This window comes from Parambassis ranga, chromosome 3, assembly GCF_900634625.1.
Source record: "Parambassis ranga chromosome 3, fParRan2.1, whole genome shotgun sequence".
NCBI lineage: Eukaryota > Metazoa > Chordata > Actinopteri > Ambassidae > Parambassis > Parambassis ranga.
In genome coordinates this window covers 15,246,929-15,271,548 of record NC_041024.1, presented here as the reverse complement: position 1 = coordinate 15,271,548, position 24,620 = coordinate 15,246,929, and the positions used below count along the sequence as shown (strand labels likewise).

The window sequence follows — 24,620 nt, the reverse complement described above, 5'->3', positions numbered from 1 at the left end:
GGGAAGGATTCAATTAATCATTAATTTAATATTGATTAATTAATTTAAAATATTATGGTCACAGACTGTATTCTGGGTGGTGCCCTTTGAATTGAGTGCAAACTTATATGCAAAAGTAAGACAAAAATGTGATGCAAAATTTTAAAATGCAACACAAATATCTTAATATTTGGAGTTTGATGCATACTTCTATTATTTAGGCCACAGATTTTGTGTGTCCAGCATGCCCAAACTTGAACAGCAGAGAGCAGTGTTGCATTATAGATTTGACTACTCGCATGACATACACAGTATTCAAAGTGGCTCATTCCAAATGTGGATACAATAATACACCTATTCATTTTTACCCTTATAGTAAAAGAATCAGTGTGTTTCTGACAAAACAGCTAAGCATATTCTCCCTCCCTCCACCTTGAATAGCCATGTGCCAAACTGACTGTGGAGTGTGGTTTGCAGACCCTGTCACTCTCTCCTTTGTCCCATTGAACTTCAGATGAGACCATAGAGGGTCCAAACTGCTCTCAAGATGAAGATGCTGGTTTCTGATGACAACATACCCCAACAGTCAGATCTAGATCAGGATATTCATTTCATTTCAGCCCCCCCGCAAGCTATCGTTGGAGGTTTTCTTATCTGCTCTGGTGTGACTCCACCCCATTGGAGCAGGCTGTAGAGAAAGGGTGGTGGAGTTTGAGGACTAGGGATAGAACAATGTGTAAAATGGATGTAATATGATATGGTCAAGGAGGGGAGGCAAGGTGAAGGGAACAGACAACACATCAGAATCCAGGCCAGGAGCTCTCACAGGTCAGAGTCTAGTTTGTGGATATTTGTTTAAGTTGTTTGTTTGCACAAGCAATGTCTGGGCTCCAAGTTTAATGCTTGATCACTCTCGTTACTTGTGGGACGGACAAAATGGACACCTTCCCACACAGCTATTCTTCCCTTCACCCTGATGGGGGAGATATGGACTGATAAACACCCAGAGCTCCATTCTCTTGTGGTAAAAAAAGTAGTAAAGTAGTTTTAATTCGGTCTTCACATAATGGGAATAGTCTTCTAACACTGCCTCCCTATCTCACCATCTTTTTGTTTCTTTACTCAGCATGCAGTCTTGTTGTTGTTGTAGAATCCAGGCTCAAGCTCCCCTGCTCCCTCAGTGGTGAATCTCAGCCGCTGCAACTAAAGACATCCTGTTTGTCTCCAGTGAAACTGCATTAATATTCACAGGTGCAGTTTTGTGTGGTTTCCTTATGTAACACCAAGAAATAGATAGATGACCTCACAAACATACTGTACAACTCCTCCAGTAAGGATCACACAAACTTTACTTTTAGAGTGCATGACACATGCGTTTTTTTCTGGATGTGATTGTTTTGCCAATTTTCAAAGTTCAGTTTATTCATGTACTGTAGGACACAGGGGCTCTTTTCAGCAGCCAGTCTTTGGCTGTCTGTCTGCTGAACAGCGTTGCTCTGTGCTGCAGGGACTGAAGTGTTAAGCAACCAGAGCTCGCACACATCACTGCTTACAGTTTGTCAGATTATTTCCCGCAGTCTGAAGAAAACTGGCAATAAAAGGCCAAGCTTAATGTTGAACATGATGTTTAATATTATAGTGCTACTACTGAACTATGCTGATGCCATAATATAAATAAAACATGATCATAAAGCGATTACAAAATCTTTACACATCAGGATTACATGTCCAGTATACATCTGCCATGATTACAAAAACAATATCTAATTTCAGAGAAGACTCTTAGGCTGATCCAGCAAAGTGTCCTCCAGTCAAGTGCTGTTTCAGTCCTACATGTTACATGTTTTTGTTAGAAGTCATACTGGGAAACAAACATGGTTATTTTGGTGATGTACCTCCCAAGCTGGACACGTTTCTCTAGCTCACTCATTTCCACTTCTGCCTCCAGAGTGGCAGGGCCCTGCACAGGACTCACCAGCATCAACTGGCCTGTCAGGCGGTCTGAACGCTGGACTGTAAAATGGCGGCGAGCTTGCCTTCCACCCAGCAGAGAGAAACGAAGCGTGTCGCCCATCGGACGAAGTGCTGAGACCCTGAACATGACACGAGGGGCCGACAGGTTGGACACAACGGCCAGGTAATGGTAAGAGAAGGAATTTGGTGCCTGAGAGCATGCCTTGTTGTCCACAGGGCAGGGTTACGCTCACAACGCCTGAAAAACAAGGAGCGAGGCAGAGTTAAACTCATTACTTAGTCATTACTCTTATTTGTAGACGTTTATGGAAAATAACGCTTCTTACATGGGTGAAGTTTTGACATATGTAGCATGAGGAATTTTGGGGCAGTCCACACGAACACACTGGAAACCACCATATGTATTAACACACATGTGGTCCTTTGTGCAGTTGTTTTGCCTGGTAGCACACTCATCAATATCTGCGAAGTGTAAAAACAATTGCATGGGTATCATTCAGTCTGTATAGAAATTCAAATTCAATTCTTCAGTCACTGAAAAATATAATTACAAATATAATCCACAATGTTCTGTATCATCTTCCAGAAACAATTTTGTGGGATACTTTGGGGAGTGATGAAAAACAAATCTAAATAAATGTGATATTAAAACACTGTGTTTACCTTTACAGCTGCGCCCATCACGAGTCACATTGTATCCAGCAGGACAGGAACAGCGATAGCCTCCAGGGGTGTTAACACAAGTATGTAAACACAATCTCCCAGCCTGTCCATTATGGAACAGCTCACATTCATCTATGTCTGCAATGCAAAAAAAAATGACACTCACTGTGAACAATCCCATAGGGAATCATTACAATAGTTCATTCAGTATCAATGTACCAGTGCAGGTGTAGCTGTCCTCTGCCGGAGATGGTGTATCCGGGCTCACAGGTGCAGTGGGTGGTCCCCTGCACTATACTGCAACGTGATGGACGAACGAAGGGCCCAGTGGTGGCAGCTGGTAAGGTTGCAGCAGCAGCAGCAGCAGCCGTAGCAGGAGAGGTGGTCTTTAAAGACACGGGGACAAACAGTGAGGTGTCCGGAGGCTTTGGGAAAGAGCCGTTAGACGAAACGCTTCTGATGCATACTACAGAACCAGTCTGATGTCGTCTATGTAACAAATCAGACCCAGACAACGCATGACAGCTGCCAGCGCTGATACGAGGAGCCCGGGTGTTGATGTGCCGGCGAAGACGAGAAAACAAATAGACACAGCGGTTTACCGACATGGCTGGGGTGGTTTGTACCCACGGGTATAGCAACTTATTTCCGACTCTCCATACTCTTCATCAGGTCTAAATATGTGGATTAAACACTACCATAGTCAGTAGAGGACGGTCAAAACACTTCCCTTCCTACAGGCAACACAACGTGTGACAGGACCAGCCACTATGTAGCTGCTCACAAATATGCCTGTGCTAAAATTAAAGAGGGACAAACGTCTTCAAAGTGCAGGTTATCACCTATGTTGTGACCTGATCTTGTCACCCCGGATTCCCAGACTCCGTCCCTGATGCACAGAACATTGAATGAAAACCAGTACTGATCAGTTTCAGTTTCGCCTTTATAAAGGGAGAATGCACAGCTCAATACAGACCCCTCAATCTACTCCTGCAGCTGACCATTTGCATTCTGTCTGTCCCATGCATTAGGCTCGTTTTATTAATCTGACAACAAGGTGTGGTTACATTTACATAGATAGGCATAAAAGGTAATGTTTTTCAGTGAAACATGCATATTCAATAATCACAAGGTGGAGGGCGTATACGAAACTTAAAAGACATTGAAGTTCTCCCACTCACATCTTTGATGTGAGTGTGTGTGTTGTATTCTCACAGGTCCTCCTGCTACGACCTTGAGTATATCTTATCTCTTTGGCAAGCTTGTGTTTTCATCTTTGGGTCAACTAAGGGGTTTGCAGTTCGAATTTCTAAACTAACCATTAAACATCAGAATACTTTATGGCCTCAGTCAGAGGTCTCGATCTATGAGCAACCATACACATTTACCATATGTGCAAACAAACATATATTTTGACCATATATTTCCACAATTCCCCCTTTTGGACTCTACTAAGAGTCCAACACTCAGAAATATAAGGAAAAAAGAAACAATAAACGGTCACATCAGCAAATAGGAAAACACTGTGTGTAATCAAACAAAACTATGGGTAAAAGTGACATCTATATGTAACAACACTGTGAGTAAATGTCCAAACACCTGGTGTGTGTGTATGCTTGTCAAAACCATAAATGAAGGTGCAAAAAAGAAAAACTCTGTGAAAAATGTAGTGTATTAAAAAACATATCATGTGAGTACATAAAACGAAACATGTTATACATCATAGTGTGTGGGGTATTTTAATCGGTCGGTCTTTCACCGTTCCCCGCCCCCAGATACTCCTAACAGCTCAAATGTAATGAAAATTATCCTACAATAAGAATGTTCAAAATTGTGTTTTATCAGTTCATGTGTGTGTTCCTGTCCGTCTGCCTCATCGTCCAGCCCCCGCCTGGTTCTCTGGTCCTCTCGTCCTCAGGATGTGTCTTCTTTCTTCGGATCCCTGGGGTTAGACTACCCGGGATCCTTGATAAGATAAGATAAGATAAGATAAAACTTTATTAATCCCGAAGGAAATTCTTGTGCCAGAGGTATTAAGTTACATTAAATGCAGTTAAGTACAGAGTATAAGTGTCACTATAATCCAAAAAGAGTACAGTACACGGTATGAGCACAATATATGATACATGGATACAATATGGAGATGTAAGGTGCTAAGTAAACATAATATAGGAATGACAGTGATGCCTGACATGATTATCTAGCGCTTCTCCCTACAGAAAGGGGAGGAGTTATACAGTCTGATGGCCACTGGCAGGAAGGACCTCCTGTGGCGTTCTGTGCTGCTCCTCGGTAGTCTCAGTCTACCACTGAATGTGCTCCTGTAGGACAGCAGTGTGTCGTGCAGGGGGTGAGACGTGTTGTTACGAATACTGAGGAGTTTCCTCAGTATCCTCCTCTCCGTCACCTCCACCACAGACTCCAGCTCCACTCCCAGCACCGAGCCAGCCTTCCTAATGAGCTTGTTGAGTCTGTTGGTGTCGGCCGCCTTCATCCTGCTGCCCCAGCACACTACAGCGTAGAAGATGACGCTGGAGACCACCGAGTGGTAAAACATCTGCAGCATGGTCTGGCAGACGTTAAGGACCTGAGTCTCCTCAGTAGATACAGGCGACTCTGTCCCTTCCTGTATATTGCCTCTGCGTTTGTGGACCAGTCCAGTTGTGGTCAATGTGGACACCCAGGTATTTGTAGCTGTCCACAATGTCCACGTTGGTACCCTTGATGCTGACCAGGTTAGGGAGTGTCTGGTGCTTCCTGAAGTCCACCACCAGCTCTCTTGTCTTTGTGACATTCAGCTGCAGGTGGTTCTGTCCGCACCACTCCACAAAGCTGTCCACCACACTCATATACTCCGCCTCCCGACCTCTGCTGGTACAGCCCACAATGGCAGAGTCCATCCGAGAACTTCTGCAGGTGGCAGGACTGTGAGCAGTGTCTGAAGTCCGATGTATAGAGTGTGAACAGGAATGGAGACAGTACCGTGCCCTGGGGTGCCCCCGTGCTGCTCACTATCGTGTCCGAGACGGTGTTCCTCAGCCTCACAAATTGTGGTCGACCTGTAAGATAGTTAGTGATCCAGGTGAACAGTGGGGTCTCTACCTGCATGTCCAGGAGCTTCCTATTCAAAAGGGCAGGCTGCACGGTGTTAAACGCACTGGAAAAATCAAAGAACATGATTCTAACAGTGTTACCTGCCTCCTCCAAGTAGGTGTGTGCTCTGTGCAGCAGGTAGATGATGGCGTCCTCCACTCCAATACGGGGCTGGTAAGCAAACTGCAGGGGGTCCAGCGATGGTTCCACAACAGCACGCAGGTGTTTCAGGACCAGCCTCTCCAGAGACTTCATCACATGTGAAGTCAGAGCAACTGGTCTGTAGTCGCTGTGTGTGCTTGGATGTTTGGTCTTGGGCACAGGAACAAGGCATGTTGTCTTCCACAGGGCAGGGACAGTCATCAGGCTCAGACTCAGGGAGAAGATGTGCTGGAAGACCTCACACAGCTGTGTGGCGCAGTCCCTGAGTACTCTGGGGCTGAGTCCGTCCGGTCCTGCAGCTTTTCCCGGTCGTAGTCAACTGAACTCCCTCCTCACATCCTCTGTGGTGAGTGGACACAGAAGAGCAGAGAGAGAGATCTGATGGGGGAGGGTGGGGGGTTGTTAATGGAAGGTGGGGTAAGGGGGGCAGGGTGATGTTATTGATGGGGAGGTGAAACTGGTTAGTATGGTTAGGGGGAGGGGGAGGAGGAGGTACATTGTTGTTATCGACAGGTGTTAATGGAGCATCACAGGGGGGGGGAGGGGGAGGGTGGTCAGGGAGTGGACTATCAAACCTGTTGAAGAACAGGTTCAGCTGGTTGGCCTCCTGCAGATCTCCATCCATCAGCTGGTCGGAGATCCTATTGTGGCCGGTGATGGTTCGCATGCCACTCCATACCTCCCTCAAGTTGTTCCGGGCAAGTTGGCTCTCCAGCTTCCTCCTGTAGCTCTCCTTGCCCTCTCCAATCTTCTCCCTCACCTCTGCCTGGGCCCTCCTCATCTCCTCTCTGTCTCCACTCAGAAGGCTGTCTTCTTTCTGTTGAGTGATGCCTTGATGTCCTTTGTCACCCATGGTTTATTGTTTGGAAAGCAGTGTATTGACCTGGTGGGATTAGAGAATCTGTACAAAAATTAACATATTCTGTGATACAGTCTGTGAGTGTGTCTACATCCTCACCGTGGGTGTCACAGAACACATCCCAGTCAGTCACCTCAAAACATCCCTGCAGGGTCTCCAGGGCTTCCGGTGTCCACCTCCGTACAGTTTTGGTGGTCACCGGCTGCCGCTGTACTGCTGGTATATACTGGGGTTTGAGGTGGACTAGGCTATGGTCTGATCTGCCCAAGGGAGGGAGAGCTATGGAGCTGTATGCCTCTTTAACATTAGCATACAGTAAATCTAGAGTTTTATTTTCTCTTGTTTTGCAGTCCACAAACTGCTTGAAAGTGGGCAGAGTTGATTTCAGATTAACATGGTTAAAATCGCCAGAAATCGCTATGAAGGCATTAGGGTGCTGGGTCTGAAGCCTCGCGGTCACAGAGCTGATGACGTCAGTAGCCCGCGACGCCTCAGCCGAGGGAGCAATGTAAACAACGAGTACAATGGCGTGAGAGAACTCTCTGGGCAAATAATACGGACGTAGACTCACCGCTAGCAGTTCAATGTCCGGGCTGCACACACGCTCCTTACCGTAACGTGTCCCGGGCTGCACCACCGGTTGTTCACGTAGAGCGCCAGTCCCCCTCCTTTCTTCCTGCCGCTCTCGGTGCAGTTCCTGTCCGCCCGAACCAACTGAAAGCCGGCTAAACTCACGGTAGAGTCCGGTATGTTTGCGTGCAGCCACGTCTCTGTAAAGCACATTACAGACGCCTCACGAAACACACACTCGCTCTTTGTGAGAGATGTTAACTCTTCCATCTTATTACCCAGTGATCTAACATTACCCATGACGATAGAAGGAAGATACGGCTTGTATCTTCTTTTCCTCAGCTGTCTTCTTTTGCCCCCTCTGCTTCCACGTTGTTTCCTTCTTAGTTCTTTGGGGATTTCGTGTCGCTGGCCATACATCCCGCTGTGCTGGAGACTCATCAGCTGATCCCTGGTGTAAACATGGAGCCCTGGCGTGTTTCCGTCACGGCCGAGACGCGGCATGATAAAAGTGCTCCAAAAGCGATGAAGACCACGAAGAAAGTCCGAAAAAGACGCATTATTGAAGTGCCTGACCGCTTATACTTCGATTTGGTATGAAGTAGAGTGTTTAGAGTAGAAATAAATTACGAAAAACAACTTAATACACCCGCGGTGCGCTGGCTGGCTGCTACCGCGAGGCCGCGCCGGAAGCTAACGAAAGAGTCCTGTAATGATTTTATTTTTATTTTAGATACTGTATTAATCCCAGAGGGAAATTCGTTATGGCTGCTGCACAAGCAGTGTCATACAATGACTAGCAAGGCGCGCCACAGGCTAGGGTGAAGTGTCTTGCCCAAGAACACACAACAGTGACTAGGGAGGAGTTGGGATCGAATCACCAACCTTCCGGTTATTGGACAACCCTGCTATCCCACTGCGCCACTGTTGCCCCACTGTTGATCTCTGTCAGGGGATTATTCTGCCCCTTTTGTGACAGGATCTGTGTCTGAATCAGCCGATTCAGACTTCTGTGCCCTCAGATCAGTTTGGACGTCCTGTAGAGAGCGTTGAGGCTCCTCTGCGCCTGCGCACGTGGCTCCAGTGATACCAGGTGTCCCCCTTTCCTCTCAGCCGAACCGCGTGAGAGGTGCGTTCCGTCACTTGGTAGGGACCGGTCCACCTTGGTTCCGACCACTTTCGTTTGATGACCCTCAGAAGCACCAGTCAGCCTCAGGCGGAACCCCGCTGGCAGCTGCTGGATGTCGGTCCTGTACCTGCTTGGAAAAGTTGGTCACCAAACCCTGCAGTTCGTGGAAATAAGCTTTAGAAGTTAACATCTGATCATCATGTTGCATCAAAGGAAGTTTAGAATGTGGTCCTGGAAAAGCTCTTCCTGTCTGCAATTCATGTGGTGTCAGTCCTGTAGAATGATTTACTGAACTTCTGATAGACATTAGGGCTAAAGGTAATGCATCCAGCCAATTCATGTTTGTCTGTGCACAGATTTTGGCCAATTTGTGTTTGATGGATTGATTCATTCTCTCAACTTTGCCTTGAGACTGTGGGTGGTAAACTGTACCAAAGGCATGTTTAAGTCCCAGCATTGCCTCCACCTGCTGGAGGTCTTTATTTTTGAAGTGTGTGCCATTGTCAGATCTGATTTTCTCAGGAAAACCATGTCTGGGAATGTAGGTGTTAATCAGAAACTTAATGACTGTTTACTGTCCTCTCTTTTTGCAGGACAGGCTTCTGGCCATCCTGAGTATGCATCAACACACATCAAAATGTATCTGTATCCTCTCACAGAGTCAACCATGTCAGTGTAGTCAATGATTATTTCTCTACCTGTCTTGGTCTCTAGAGGATATTTTCCAATTTCCGGTTTGATAGTCCGGTCTGGGGTTGTATCTACGACATTGGTCACATGTTCTGATCAAATACTGAGCCATGTCTTTCATGTAGGGGTGCCACCAGTGCTCAAGATTTTTCATCATCTGTGCCACTCCCACATGGCCTACCCCATGCGCTTCCTCCATGGCAGTCTGTCTCAGTCCAGGTGGCAGTATGGGGCGTCCGTCAGGCCCTCTCCATACTCTCCTGTGTCAGTCGCCCCTCTAGCTTTCCACAGTGTTTTTTCCTGTGGAGAGGCTTTGTTTTGCAATTGCATCAAATCAGTCAATCAACAGGGGGAGGCAAGTCTGTTTTCTGAACACATAAAAATCATTCGCTCAACATAGCCTGCTGCCTGTTTTGCTGCCTGATCTGCTGCATTGTTTCCTCTTGTGACCCTGTCAGTTCCTGCTCCATGACCTTTGCACTTAATCACAGCCACTTTGCTAGGCAACAACAGAGCTTCAGCAAGCTCTCTCATTTCAGCCTCATGCCGTATAGGTTTGTTAGTTGCAGTGAGAAAACCTGCTCTCAGCCATTGCCCTAATTCCACATGCACTGCTCCTGCCGCATATGCTGAGTCAGTAAAAACATTGATGTCCTGTCCTTGACCTATCTTAGTGCCTCAATCACTGCCCTCACCTCGGCTCTCTGCGCTGACTGCTGTCCCTCTAATCTTTCTGCTTTCAGTGTTCCCATTTCTTCCCGTGTCTTCAACAACTGCGTATTCTGCTCTGAGTCCTTCTGTGTCATGTCTAAAACAGCACCCATCTGTGAACAGATTTCTGGCCTCTGAAAGAGGTGTGGCTTGTAAATCGACTCTGACCTTTTCTTCCCTAATCACCCTCTCTGTGCATGTGTGTGGCTCTCCTGTTCCTATCTGGTCTGCCATGTTGATGCCCTCATGTGTGAAGGTGATGTTTTGGTGCTTCTAAAATCTTGCTCAACCTCCTCTGTCTCAATGAGGTGAGTGTGAATGTCTCTGAGTTCACGTATGCCACTACACTATGTGTTGTCAGTACATACAGCTGGTGTCCATGACCATGTGTGCGGTTTTTTGAATTAGCTTAGCTATTCCTGCTGCGTGTTGTGTGCACTGAGGGTGTCTTTTCTCCATGTTGTCCAGGGGGACACTGATGTACATCAGTATTAGTCTCTCTCCCCCTTTCTCTGGAACAGGATGCCATTGATGCAGGCATCCGTTCCAGAGACATCCAAATAGAAAGGTAAAGTGTAGTCAGGGGTGGCTAGTTCTGCTGCAGTGGCCAAAGATTGTTTAAGAGTAATGAATGCTTGTTCCGCGGCCTGCGTCCAATTTAGGCGAGCTGACACATTACGCATGCCATGTTCTTTGACAAGGTCTCTGAGAGGTTGTGTGAGGCCAGTGTAGTTAGCAACAAAGTTTCTACTGTAGCCAGTCAGACCGAGAAATGAGAGCATGTCCTTCACTTTATCAGGACGCGGATGATGCAAAATGGTAGATTTGTGTGAAGGCGATATGCTGACTCCCTTTTGTGAAACAATGCGTCCTAAGAAAGCAACTTGTTTCCTGACTAATTGGAGTTTAGATTTGCTGACCTTAAAACCAGCTGTGGCCAGATGTTGCAAAACAGCCTGCGTGGCATCCAGGCAGAATGCTGCCGTTGGAGCTGCGATAAGAAGGTCATCAACGTACTGAATGAGTGTAGTGTTTTCTGGGAGGGTGGCAGTGACTGAGTATCTGTTTCAAACCTGATTAAAAGTACCGGGGGAGAGCGCAAAACCTTGAGGTAGCCTGGTGTAGCGATACTGCGTTCCCTGATATGTGAATGAGAAAATGTCTCTGCATTCAGGTGCCAGAGGGAGACAAAAGAAGCATTAGCTAAATCTATGCAGGTGAACCAGCTCTGTGAAGGATCCAGTTGGGCCAATGCCACGTATGGATTCGGAACTGGTACCGTGGGGGTTGACAGTGCAGCGTTAATGTCCCTCAGATCATGTGCCATGCGATATTTATCTGTCCCTTTCTTTTCTACAGGTAGGATGGGAGTGTTCCAATCTGAGTGAGAGAGTTCCAGCACACCATTTTCAAAGAGTCCATGAATGGTATCTGCAATGCCAGCTCCGGCTGCTGGCTTGTGTGGATACTGTGGTATCCATAAAGGGCCTGGTGTGTTAATCTGAAACGTCACAGGTTCACAGTCCACCAGACCCACATCAGTGGGACCGTCTGCCCATAAACGTGGTGGCAAGCTGTCAATCACAGCCTGTGCCAGAGGATGATCAGTTTTCTCTCTACCATGATGTCTAGCAAGCAGTTCAGTGCCAGAGTGACAGTGTTCATAATTGAAACAGTTATTTTGTATGCTTTAGCAGATGGAGAATACATGATTTGAGGTAAAGGTGTGGGTTGCCAGTCTGATTGCCCCATGGCACGTTTAACCATGCCACCTAGTTCTTTGGCCTGGTGGTTTGGATGTACAGCTAATGAGACGTGGGGATGCCCTTCGTCACTCATCATGTACCAAGACATTTGTTCTGGAGTGAGGTCCACACCGGCTGCCACGCCCTCAGGTGCCACAAAAAATGTCTCGGACTGTAATAGACCATCCTGTCCCTCTAGGGAGTGCGCAAACTTCTCATGGTACCAATCAGTTTGGCTGCCTGTCATAAAACGAAGTCACATGAGGGGGGTCAGGGGGAGAAACATATGGTTCGACCTGGGCTATCCAGGGCTTCCACTGCAGGTAGGCAGAGAGGATTCCTGGGTTCTGGGGAGTTTCAGGATATAACATGCCCCAGTAGATGTCAGCACATGGGTCAGTCACAGGTCTCATCAGATATTGTCCGCCTGTGTCTGCAACATTACAGTGGAACATGGTGCCGTCCGGCAGTGTCACTGTCAGCCCGTCTGGGCCGCACAAAATAGATGCTCCAAACTTAATCAGCAAGTCTCTCCCAGTATATTCAGAGGCAGAAGAGGTGAGTGTACAAAACAGTGTGAAACAGTCTGATGTCCCAGCTGAGCAGTCATGGGAGTGGTTATAGGCAGAGTCTGTTATATCCCCAGAGAAGCCTATCACAGTGATAGAGTTGCTGGACAGTTCCATAGAAGATGAGTGAAACAATGTAGAACAGGTGGCGCCAGTATCCACCAGAAAAGGCAGTGTCTCATCCTCTACTTGCATAGATAACATCGGATCTGCCGTAACGATGTAATCTGAGCTGCTCTGTGGGGCGGGCATTGTTGTGAGAAGTCAAAATCCCACTGTTCCCAGCCGGAAACAGGAAACTGTCCAGTGAATGGAGGTCCTGGGGGGCGGGAGGAAGCCCTCCGTGGACCAGACGCTGCACGTCCTCGGGCATACGGTCCCTGTCTGTGTGGACAGTCTTTGGCCCAGTGTCCCAACTCCTCACAGTAATAGCAGCGGGTCACGACCTGGGTCTCCCCTCGGCTGTCCCCTAAGTGTTCCACCCCTTCCGCTCCTGCCTTTCCATCTGCCCCTCCCTGATCCGTACCCCCTGTAGGACCCCGTAGGCTGCTGATAATCAGGAGAATAAGGTGGTGGAGGCACCCAAGGTGTGCCAGGAGGTGCGTCAGAGCTTTCAGTGACAACCATGAACTTTATTATTTTTATCTTTCTTTTTGTCATTGCCTTCTGTCTGGCCTCAGTCAATTGCAGTTTCAATAATTGTGCTTGCAAATCCTGGACATCCTTACTGTCAGCTTGTGCTGCCTCTGGGCACCCATTTGGGGTCTTGGGGTCCCATTTCAAAGTGGGAACGGCGGCTCCAGCAGGCAGAGGATATTTATTTCTTAGTGCTCTGCCTATTTCAGTGCTGACCTGAGTGAAAGGTGTGTCATCTTCTCTGTCTAGTAGTGGCGCGTCCTCCTCTATGTCCCTCACTTCTGAAGCTGTAAGACACCTAGAAATAACGGCCCGAAAATCACCTAGAGCGAGTCTGTGGCCTGCTGTCAGACTGTCAAGTTGACTCAGCCACATTGCTCCACCTTCGGCCACTGGAGGTAATTTATCCACTAGTGCCTGTACATCACCTAGTGGGAATGGACGATATTTGATCTGGTGTTCAGTTTGAATCAGTGGTAACTGATGGTTGAGTGTCTGGTGTATTATCATGTCCTTGAGATCTAGTTGTCATGCGGTGTGTTCTGCTTCTGTGTGCTAAGTGTTCAGCTTCATGTGTTTTCAACCACTCCTCAGTAGCCTTGGCCTGTCCTCTGTAATAATCAAACATGTCTCCCTGCTCCGCGGACCAAACACCCTCGACCTGCATCTGATCTCCAGCTGTCCTCCCTTCCTGTGATCCGTCTTTCCACACGCCTCCCACCTGAAGTGTAGCGTCTCCAAATTGGGGGTTAGCGTGTGCATATGTGTGTGGTGTTAAGTCCTGAGCTATAGCAGCCCGCAACTCCTTTAATTCTTCCTGCAAACTGTTGCACCTTGTCTATTTCTCCCTGCTTTGTGTTCACAATGTCTGGTGTCTGTATTCTGTGTGACAGCGGGGCTTCAGCTGCAACACATAGTGCTCTGTCGCAGCTCGGTTCTCTCTCCTTTCGCAGCTGGAAAGGTGAGAGGGTCAGGGACCTCTGGAGGCCCTTCACGGGTGCTAACTCCCGAGGGTAAAGCAGACACACTACTCACTTGGGACGTGTGAGAGCTGTCATCAGACCACGCCTCAGGGGAATCAGGCGTGTCTGTTATGGCCAGTGTGCCTTGAGTTATTTGTAAAACTGGATATAATCCAGCAGATGAATGAGAGGATGGTGGTGCAGTAGGAGGGGGTGGTGTATACGGTTGGGGGATCCTTATGTTTTTCTGCTTTGTCATCCTGTGTTTTGGGCTTCTCAGTCATGAGGTGAGTTACACCCTGACCTATCAAAGCCATCGCGCCCACTGAGCTCTCTTTCCTCTGCTTTTTTCCTGCTCCCTCTTAAATCTCCCTTTCTTAGACCAACCACACTGCTCTGCACTCTTCCTGGCCTTCTCCCTCTCTGCTTCGCTTCACCCTCCTTTCTCCAAAACTCCTTCTGTAAACAACCTCTATCTTTCATGCCACGGCCTATTTCTCCCAACAAATTAATGACTGCCTCCCTCATCTGAGTCAGCTCTTCTGATGCGGTTTTAGAGTCAAAAGCCTGATGCGCGCTTTCTCTAAAATAATTCAGTTGAGCTTCTACTGTTTTTAGTGGGCTGTTCGGACCCCACCCATCATCAACAGTGTCTCTGGTTAAAATCTCCGGCCATGTCGTCAGTCATCAAAGTCTCAGTCATGTGATTACGTGAAAATTAAAAACTAAAGCTTAATAAGTTGTGTTATTTGCAAAACTGTGCTCAGAAGAATTAACAAAACTATGTTGTTAGAAAAGTTCACAAAACTATGTTCACATCAGAAATATATACAAAAGTATGTGCACAACAAAAACACTAATCCAGTTCGGAGTGAACCTAACTTCAACAGGCCACTGCTTTATGTTTACACCAATTAAGGTTTCCAGCAGTGCTGCTGCTTCAGTTCACCTCGTCTCTGGCATTCATACACATTCCACACTCATGCTTTACCCATTTATACTGCGCGCTCTGTGTGTGTGTCAGTACTGTATCTTCACTTCTCTTTGTTTCTCTTTAGGGTGCTTCATGAACTCACAGGACTTATTCTCTGGTCTTGCCGTCCAGTGTAAGAACGGCTCACAGTTATTTCATTATTTATTCTCTACTCTCTGGTCTTGTCGTCTTTATCTCAGACGACTCACAGTTATGAGTCTCAGTATTCCTTTCTTTTCTAGATTCTGGCCGTCTGAGAATATGGCACGCTGTGTCCCTGGTACTCAGTCCAATGGATTCGAGACTAGCCTCTGTCCGTGACACCAGAATCTTATATATCTGTAATTTGGAAGCCTGTAGACTTACTACAACTCCCGCCTAACTAGTGCGGTCATTGTTTCAGTTTCCAGTCAGTCCAACATTCATACCATGTGTTTTTGCCTGGTCTTGTTCCTTTTTCTCTCTTTCTGTAGTGATTTAGGGTTCCTCAAGCCCCGGGCCTCAAACCCAGCTTTTCCCGGCCTCTCGTCAGAGCACCGGTGGAGTTGCCACACTCAGGATTTTCTTGCTACCCCCTTTTTCTCTTAATTCTCTTAATCCTCTGCAGGGCATCATTTACTATCTCTTAAACAGCTGTAGTCATTACTCATATGCACCGTAGTCATATTCATTCACTTACGTTATTGTTAATTCACTGTAGTCATAATTCATTCACTTACAGTTATTCTCTTAAATTCATTCGATCAATGTTCTTTCACTTTTACAGACAGATTAACTACTAAGACTCGGGACATGTTACATTTTAGAGTAGTCAATGCGATATAAAAGGTCGGCTTACCTTATTGTTGCCATGGCACGTGTCCCTCTGGTCTGTTCGTAATCGGCCCCTGTGTTCATTGACGGATCTGAGGATGATTTTTGTCTTTGATCCCGTACTGAGCCCCGAAATTTGTGACCTGATCTTGTCACCCCGGATTCCCAGACTCCGTCCCCCGATGCACAGAACTTGAATGAAAAACCAGTACTGATCAGTTTCAGTTTCGCCTTATAAAGGGAGAATGCACAGCTCATACAGACCCCTCGATCTGCTCCAGCAGCTGACCATTTGCATTCTGTCTGTCCCATGCATTAGGCTCGTTTTATTAATCTGACAACAAGGTGTGGTTACATTTACATAGATAGGCATAAAGGTAATGTTTTTCAGTGAAACATGCATATTCAATATCACAAGGTGGAGGGCGTATAACGAAAACTTAAAAGACATTGAAGTTCTCCCACTCACATCTTTGATGTGAGTGTGTGTGTGTATTCTCACAGGTCCTCCTGCTACGACCTTGAGTATATCTTATCTCTTTGGCAAGCTTGTGTTTTCATCTTTGGGTCAACTAAGGGGTTTGCAGTTCGAATTTCTAAACTAACCATTAAACATCAGAATACTTTATGGCCTCAGTCAGAGGTCTCGATCTATGAGCAACCATACACATTTACCATATGTGCAAACAAACATATATTTTGACCATATATTTCCACACCTACCAACTTGGATGATATTTTATATATGTGAAGCGTATTGTTTTAACTTAAACGTATTTATTTAAATATTTAAGCTCAAAACATATTAAATAATAAACAGGCACAGCTAAGGACTTCTCAGTGGCATAACTCGGCGGTCTATGCTAACAGCCAGAAAACAAGCGAAGGAGACCACGGCCATGCGGCACCTGGCGGCAATAAAGCTCACTTCCGGAAACGTTTTTCACTTCCGCACTGGGGACACCGCTGCACCAGAGCTACATGCTTGTTGCTTGGCTTTGGTAATTAGTTTGATTGCCGTTATTGTTCTTCACCCTCTTTCTTCCTTTTTTATTCTTCAGTACGTTTTTTGGCACAGCGTATCGTCAGCATACAGACCGATTTCAGCCATTCAACTATCAAATGTTCACCTCACAGTTCACCTCAAGGACATTCCAGGTCAACAAGTTTTTTAAACAAAATTATAGTTTTTCAAACATTAAGCAATTTCGGTGTCATTTTTAACATAGGAGTCTATGAGAGGGCCCTTCAATGAGGGTCATCTGTCAAATGTATCTCTGTAATTTCAAGCTACAGACTCCATTTTAGTCTTAATACACTCATCAGATGCTGCTCTATCAAACTTGTATTCAGAGTTTTCTAATTTCGAATCGTTTCCGCATGCCAGTCTGTCAAAGTTGGAGTGGTTTTTGAGGTCTCCTCTGCTGTTACCATGGTGACAGCTGACACACAGAGGCATACAAAGCTCTGAATTTCTCTGATTCTCCAGCAATTCAGAGCAATCCTTCACATCAGCATTCAAAGCAATGCTTCAGCTGCAGCAATCAAACCTTTTTCCTAGTTATAATAAGGGTTGTTGCCAGGGTTTTTAGGGTTCTTATATGGTGGATGAAAGTCATCATCAAGAGGGCCACATTAATTTCAAGTGTTGGCATAGTTTTGCAGTTTCTATTAGATTATATGCATTTGGTTTGTTTAGGTGTTGTTAGGTGAATGTTACACATCTGGCTCAGGGGTCCTCTAAATTTCAAAATACCTGCAAACATAGAAAGAAAGTCTGTAAAATGATTGGAAAGACGTCCTCATGTTCCTGTGGAGTTTGCTCAAAAGCCCAGATGCCTGAGGGAATTAACTGGTTGGCTTTATACAGGACCTGTAATGTTAGGTGCCTATCATTACAGACTCGAGTCACGCAAGCATGGCGAGCACCCACCAGCAGAAACATGAATCGGCGCCCCTGCACACAACACTCTGTTACAGTATAAAAATATTTCAATCATGAGAGACTCTGTGAACTGAATGAGAACAGATTTATTAATACAATAATTGTGAATGTGCATTGGCAGGCCAGGGCATTTAGATACGTATTTGGAAAACTACAAAAATTGCTTCCCTATTTATAAAAAAAAACATGAAGCCTTCAGTCTTTAAATCTCCCTCATTAATATTCAGTGAACAGAGGCTTGATGCCCTCTTGTGGTAAAAAGGTAAAAATCACTACAACTCTGTCAGTCACCAAGCCCTCTGCATATGTGCTGTGTGTGTGTATTAGTGTGTGCAGACAGTGAACTAGAGAGAGGTTTGTGGTCAGTAGCATGGGAGCCACATAGGGAAGAATGCTTTCCTTGGTCCTTGTGTCATATGCAGAAGGTCTGTGATGGCACAGTCATTGTGGGGTGTATATGGACAGGGGAGGAGTACAGGAGCCTGACGGATGCAGGTCAAACCATGTGCAACTCAACACCATCAAGACTAAAGAGATGGTGGTCGACTGACTTGGGAGGTCCATACCCCCACCTGCGGCCTGTGTCCATCGAGGTGTATGTGTGGAGGTGGCTTGTATCATCCATAGTGAAACACCTTATATTATTTTTTTTTCAAGCATACATTTGATCATTTTTGCACCTGTAAAGCTGTAACCAGGACTACTTGTAAATACTGTTATGAACTTTAACTTTTGTATTAAGAATAATAATAAACAGTAAAAAGAAAAAGAGATGGTAAAAAGAGCTCAAATATAGAATACAAGTACACACTTGTATTCATAATGCAATTATTGGTGATGAATTAAATGTAATTAAAGGACATTTCCAGGCGAGTCCTTTCATTCACAAGCAAATCCCACAGAAGCAATACATTTTGTAATATTCCTCCTTGTGACGCACTAATAGATCTGTTAATATGGCAAACTTCTGCTGCTACATGTGGCCAGCACCAATACAATAAAAAACATATAATAACTATATGTATAATAATAATAACTCTCAGGTCTTCCAGTCTCAGACAGGTCCTCTGACAAGTCCTGCTGGACAGAAGAAAGAGGTCTCATGCCATCCCAATCATCTCATCCTCAGAGTGTTCAGAGGACTTGCCCCAGATGCCATCTCGCCAGACCGCCTCGCACACCAGCCATTGTCGCTGTCATCCTTCTCCTCCTCCCAGTCGTCATTGTCCTCCTCCTCCTCCCACGTCACCCACTCCTCCCAGTTGTTGTCCTCCTCCTCCTCCTCCTCCTCCTCTTCCTCCTCCTCCTCCTCCACCCCGCCTCCTCTTCCTCCTCCACCTCCGCCTCCTCTTCCTCCTTCTTTACCTCCTCCACTTCCACCTCCCCTCCGCCCTCCTCCTCCTCCCACGTCACCCACTCCTCCCAGTTGTTGTCCTCCTCCTCCTCTCCTCTTCCTCCTCCTCCTCCTCCTCCCCCACCTCCTCCTCCTCCTCCACCTCCGCCTCCTCTTCCTCCTTCTTTACCTCCTCCACTTCCACCTCCGCCTCCTCCCCTCCTCCTCCTCCTCTCCTCCTCCTCGTCCACTTCCACCTCCGCCTCCGCCTCCTCCTCCTCCTCCTCCTCATCCTCACTAATCCAGATGACCTCAGGGAGGTCTCCTGGGGGACACTCGATGACCACGCCAATGTCCTCTGAGGAGAAAGAAAAACACACGAAAAAGTTCAAAATAAGAAGGAGCTGGTGTTGACGAGATGAGAACATGAGAATGACTCCATGAGATTGGACAGGAACACAGCTGACTATAGATGAAAGACTGCAGCAGGCTTTTGTTTCAGATGTTTTGACATGAGGAACATATGTATTAAATATTGCACTACTTTTTACCTAAACTCTTTTACCACACAAAATACCTACAGATGTGCTACAACGCATAAATAAAATATTGACTGTGCTGGTTGTTATTTAAGCCACAGAGCATCTGAACCAAAGCAGAGTAACAGTGATAACAGCAGAACACACATATTTATGTATATGTCTCAATAAACACATCTTATTAGTGGCAAACATGTAAAATGTAAACATCTAATTAAACATACCAACGTCACACATAACATCAACATCTGTCCTGATGGAGTCCTGAGGAAGATCCAACTTCAGTTGCTTAGCAGCTGGCTCCTCAGTGGAACAAAGTAAGCTCCCAAAGCCACGCTTGACCTGAGGAACACCAGGCCCGACCAAGTGTCTGAATCTGTCATACCGCTCTGGAACACTAGGGGAGTGAGCAGTGGGGACGTCATTTGGACTCTCAGGTCTTCCAGTCTCAGACAGGTCCTCTGACAAGTCCTGCTGGACAGAAGAAAGAGGTCTCATGCCATCCCAATCATCCTCATCCTCAGAGTGTTCAGAGGACTCGGTCAAAGTGTCATAGCCAGAATCCTCCTCCTCGTCCTCCTCGCACTCCACCCAGCCATTGTCGCTGTCATCCTTCTCCTCCTCCCAGTCGTCATTGTCCTCCTCCTCCTCCCACGTCACCCACTCCTCCCAGTTGTTGTCCTCCTCCTCCTCCTCCTCCGCAGTCAGGCCCCTAGCCCCATTGCGTTACAAACATTAACCACATTTGCTTCATCACCATCACTCCCCAGTCATTTCATTAGTTTCTTTTATTTCTTAATTTTTATTTCGTCTTGACCTTTATATGTAGGCTACTCTGTATTTAATCTCATTTTGACCTACTCTGTAGATCAGGCATTAAATATATTATCCTTTAGACAGTTGTTGCTACTGCATATTCTTTGAACTATGAGAGCCTTTGATGTGGGAAGGATTCAATTAACATTAATTTAATATTGATTATTAATTTAAAATATTATGGTCACAGACGGTATTCTGGGTGGTGCCCGTTGAATGAGTGCAAACTTATTACAACTCTCAGGTCTTCCAGTCTCAGACAGGGTCCTCTGACAAGTCCTGCTGGACAGAAGAAAGAGGTCGCATGCCATCCCAATCATCCTCATCCTCAGAGTGGTTCAGAGGACTCGGTCAAAGTGCCATAGCCAGATCCTCCTCCTCGTCCTCCTCGCACTCCACCCAGCCATTGTCGCTGTCATCCTTCTCCTCCTCCCAGTCGTCATTGTCCTCCTCCCTCCTCCCACGTCACCCACTCCTCCCCAGTTGTTTGTCCTCCTCCTCGCCTCCTCCTCCTCCTCCTCCTCCTCCTCCTCCCTCCATCCTCCACACTCCGCCTCCTCTTCCTCCTTCTTTACCTCCTCCACTTCCCAACCCCTCCGCCTCCTCCTCCTCCCTCCTCCTCCTCGTCCTCAATAATCCAGATTGACCTCAGGGAGGTCTCCTGGGGACACTCGATGACCACGCCAATGTCCTCTGAGGAGAAAGAAAAACACACGAAAAAGTTCAAAATAAGAAGGAGCTGGTGTTGACGAGATGAGAACATGAGAATGACTCCATGAGATTGGACAGGAACACAGCTGACTATAGATGAAAGACTGCAGCAGGCTTTTGTTTCAGATGTTTGACATGAGGAACATATGTATTAAATATTGCACTACTTTTTACCTAAACTCTGTTACCCACACAAATACCTACAGATGTGCTACAACGCATAAAATAAAATATTGACTGTGCTGGTTGTTATTTAAGCCACAGAGCATCTGAACCAAAGCAGAGTAACAGTGATAACAGCAGAACACACATATTTATGTATATGTCTCAATAAACCATCTTATTAGTGGCAACATGTAAAATGTAAACATCTAATTAAACATACCAACGTCACACATAACATCAACATCTGTCCCCTGATGGAGTCCTGAGGAAGATCCAACTTCAGTTGCTTAGCAGCTGGCTCCTCAGTGGGAACAAAGTAAGCTCCCAAAGCCACGCTTGACCTGAGGAACACCAGGCCCGACCAAGTGTCTGAATCTGTCATACCGCTCTGGAACACCTAGGGGAGTGAGCAGTGGGGACGTCATTTGGACTCTCAGGTCTTCCAGTCTCAGACAGGTCCTCTGACAGTCCTGCTGGACAGAAGAAAGAGGTCTCATGCCATCCCAATCATCCTCATCCTCAGAGTGTTCAGAGGACTCGGTCAAAGTGCCATAGCCAGAATCCTCCTCCTCGTCCTCCTCGCACTCCACCCAGCCATTGTCGCTGTCATCCTTCTCCTCCTCCCAGTCCGTCATTGTCCTCCTCCTCCTCCCACGTCACCCACTCCTCCCATGTGTTGTCCTCCTCCTCCCCCCTCCTCCTCCTCCTCCTCCTCTCCTCCTCCTCCTCCTCCACCTCCCGCCTCCTCTTCCTCCTTCTTACCTCCTCCACTTCCACCTCGCCTCCTCCTCCTCCTCCTCGTCCTCAATAATCCAGATGACCTCAGGGAGGTCTCCTGGGGGGACACTCGAGTGACCACAGCCAATGTCCTCTGAGGAGAAAGAAAAACACACGAAAAAGTTCAAAATAAGAAGGAGCTGTTGTTGACCGAGATGAGAACATGAGAATGACTCCATGAGATTGGACAGGAACACAGCTGACTATAGATGAAAGACTGCAGCAGGCTTTTGTTTCAGATGTTTGACATGAGGAACATATGTATTAAATATTGCACTACTTTTTACCTAAACTCTTTTACCACACAAAATACCTACAGATGTGCTACAACGCATAAAATAAAAATATTGACTGTGCTGGTTGTTATTTAAGCACAGAGCATCTGAACCAAAGCAGAGTAACAGTGATAACAGCAGAACACACATATTTATGTATATGTCTCAATAAACCATCTTATTAGTGGCAACATGTAAAATGTAAACATCTAATTAAACATACCAACGTCACACATACATAACGCGATGATACTTTTAAGTGCTTTTATCGAGCGAAATCACTGATTTTGTCATGAAAAGAGAAGAAACTGTTTTCAGTCCTACCACTGCTCTCCTCCAGAGCAGGGGGCTCGCGGGGGGGTCTTCTGGAGGCCATGAGAAAAAATGAAAAAAAAAAAATAAATAAATTCTGGTGTTCAGGAGATTTTTTGTCAGGTGTCGTTGATGCTCCAAGTGGTTAGCTGAACCGGAGTTAGCGAACACTTTGTAGTTGTGGTCGATGTCCTCCGATGCTGAGTAGTGCTCCTCGAGTCGCTGCTCTAATGCTCTGATGCAGCCTCCACAGGTTGTGTTTGTTTGTTTTATAAACGGTTAGCAGGTTATATAGCCACTGCCTGTCACCATGACAACTTCTTTGAAATTCCATAGTTACGAATAGTTGTATGTTACGTATATTTTGTGCATCTTTTAAATTTACATTTGCATACAATTAATATTTTATTATTGTATGATATCTTATAAAAGGTATGTGGATATATTGCAGTTTAGGCCTCAATGACCACACTAAAATTAATGCAATGCCAGTTTATTTATTCTGCATTATTATTATTATTATCTGCTTTTTCCTTTTGCCCTTGAGGAAGAAGAGGAAGATGAGATGCTTTCACGTCCCAGCCAGCCCAGCTATTCGCTGCCAGCCTGGTTCATGTCCGAGGACGTACATGAGATCAGGGGGGGACCCTGTAACCCGCGTAACTAGAGCATCTCACTTCCTGTCACCACTTATTGTGGCAGGGTGTGTTTCCTATAAGTTCCGGGGCACAACCCCGCACTTCCGGATTTCCTCTTGCTCCATGGCTGCTGCTGTCCCTGTGGTTGGCGTGCTCCGGTTAGCATTCGGGAAAAATTAATGGTTAAACTGCTTCATAACCCAAACAAACCCCGCCGATTGAACCTACCTCATCTCCGTGAATATCCACTCAGCGGTGAGTCAGTTATTACGACTGCAAACTTTGTTTTGTTACTGAATGCGGTGCCGCGGTCGCCCATTTAAAAGCCTTTAGGCTAACCGCTAAGCCAGCGTAGCTAACGCTGTTTATATCGGTCTTTATTTTAATAGACCGTGCTATTTTTGTTACTTTATGGCCGAACGTTAGGCATAGTATTGAAGTATTGACTGAATACTTTATTACTGGTTGTTTTGTTCGTTTTGTATTGTTTTTGTTAATCTTAAAGCCAAAACGGCATATGGTAATTCTGTATTGACCAATTGACATGCACAAACAAATTGTTTGTTTGCCTAGACATTTAAATGTTATGAACCTGAGATTAGCTTATTGCTAATTTAATTTGATTTATTATAAAGTGCACTACTATTAGCTTGAAACTTGAATGATTGATACATATGTGTTAATGTTATCATCAAGATAACTTAAGTACATGCTGTATGACTAATAGCATTAATGGTATTATTTATTTAGCATTATTTATGAATGTATTTATTTACTTTCTTGATGGAAAATTATTTAATTCATACTGAATTTTAATTTGTGTGTTGACCTTGTTTAGGTCAGGTTTTTTTTTTTTCCTTTAGTTGAAATCGAGTTCAAGATGGCGAGCTGCCCGATCACCGCTGCCGACGCGGTAGGATTACTACGGACCTATTTGAGTTTTCCCCATTTTGTTCTTGAACTCAAGTTTTTTTTCCTTTGGAACATTGAATGAACTATTCTCTCCGGACTGAACTGCCTTCTGTCATCACAGTTTTGACTACTTATTGTGAATATCATTATTGAATACCTGTTTATATATATACCATAGTAATATATACATTTATTAGAATAGCTCATAACTTGCTATTACTGCTATTACATAATAATAATATATTTATTTGAGCTCTATTTTGTTGTTTGGTGTCTTATTCACACACTTAGGCTCCATAGCCGAACCTACTTCTGTCGCTTAATTACATCTATGGCCGCAGTCAGGCCCCTAGCCCCATAGTGCGTTACAAACATTAACCACATTTGCTTCATCACCATCACTCCCACATCATTCATTTCATTAGTTCTTTTATTTCTTAATTTTTTATTTCGTCTTGACCTTTATATGTAGGCTACTCTGTATTTAATCTCATTTTGACCTACTCTGTAGATCAGGCATTAAATATATTATCCTTTAGACCAAGTTGTTGCTCTGCATATTCTTTTGAACTATGAGAGCCTTTGATGTGGGAAGGATTCAATTAATCATTAATTTAATATTGATTAATTAATTTAAAATATTATGGTCACAGACTGTATTCTGGGTGG

The 24,620-nt window shown here is 45.6% G+C and overlaps 1 long non-coding RNA gene and 1 pseudogene across 1 annotated transcript; one reads left to right on the top strand and one right to left on the bottom strand.

Annotated features, from left to right (window-relative positions):
• Window positions 1-1,727: 1,727 nt before the first annotated feature.
• LOC114433630 (fibulin-7-like) lies at window positions 1,728-19,978 on the bottom strand (annotated as a pseudogene).
• A 3,175-nt stretch (window positions 19,979-23,153) lies between these two features.
• LOC114433444 (uncharacterized) lies at window positions 23,154-24,489 on the top strand. The gene is made up of 2 exons (XR_003670360.1): window positions 23,154-23,294; window positions 23,878-24,489. It is a non-coding gene; the product is annotated as an uncharacterized LOC114433444 (long non-coding RNA).
• Window positions 24,490-24,620: the final 131 nt, after the last annotated feature.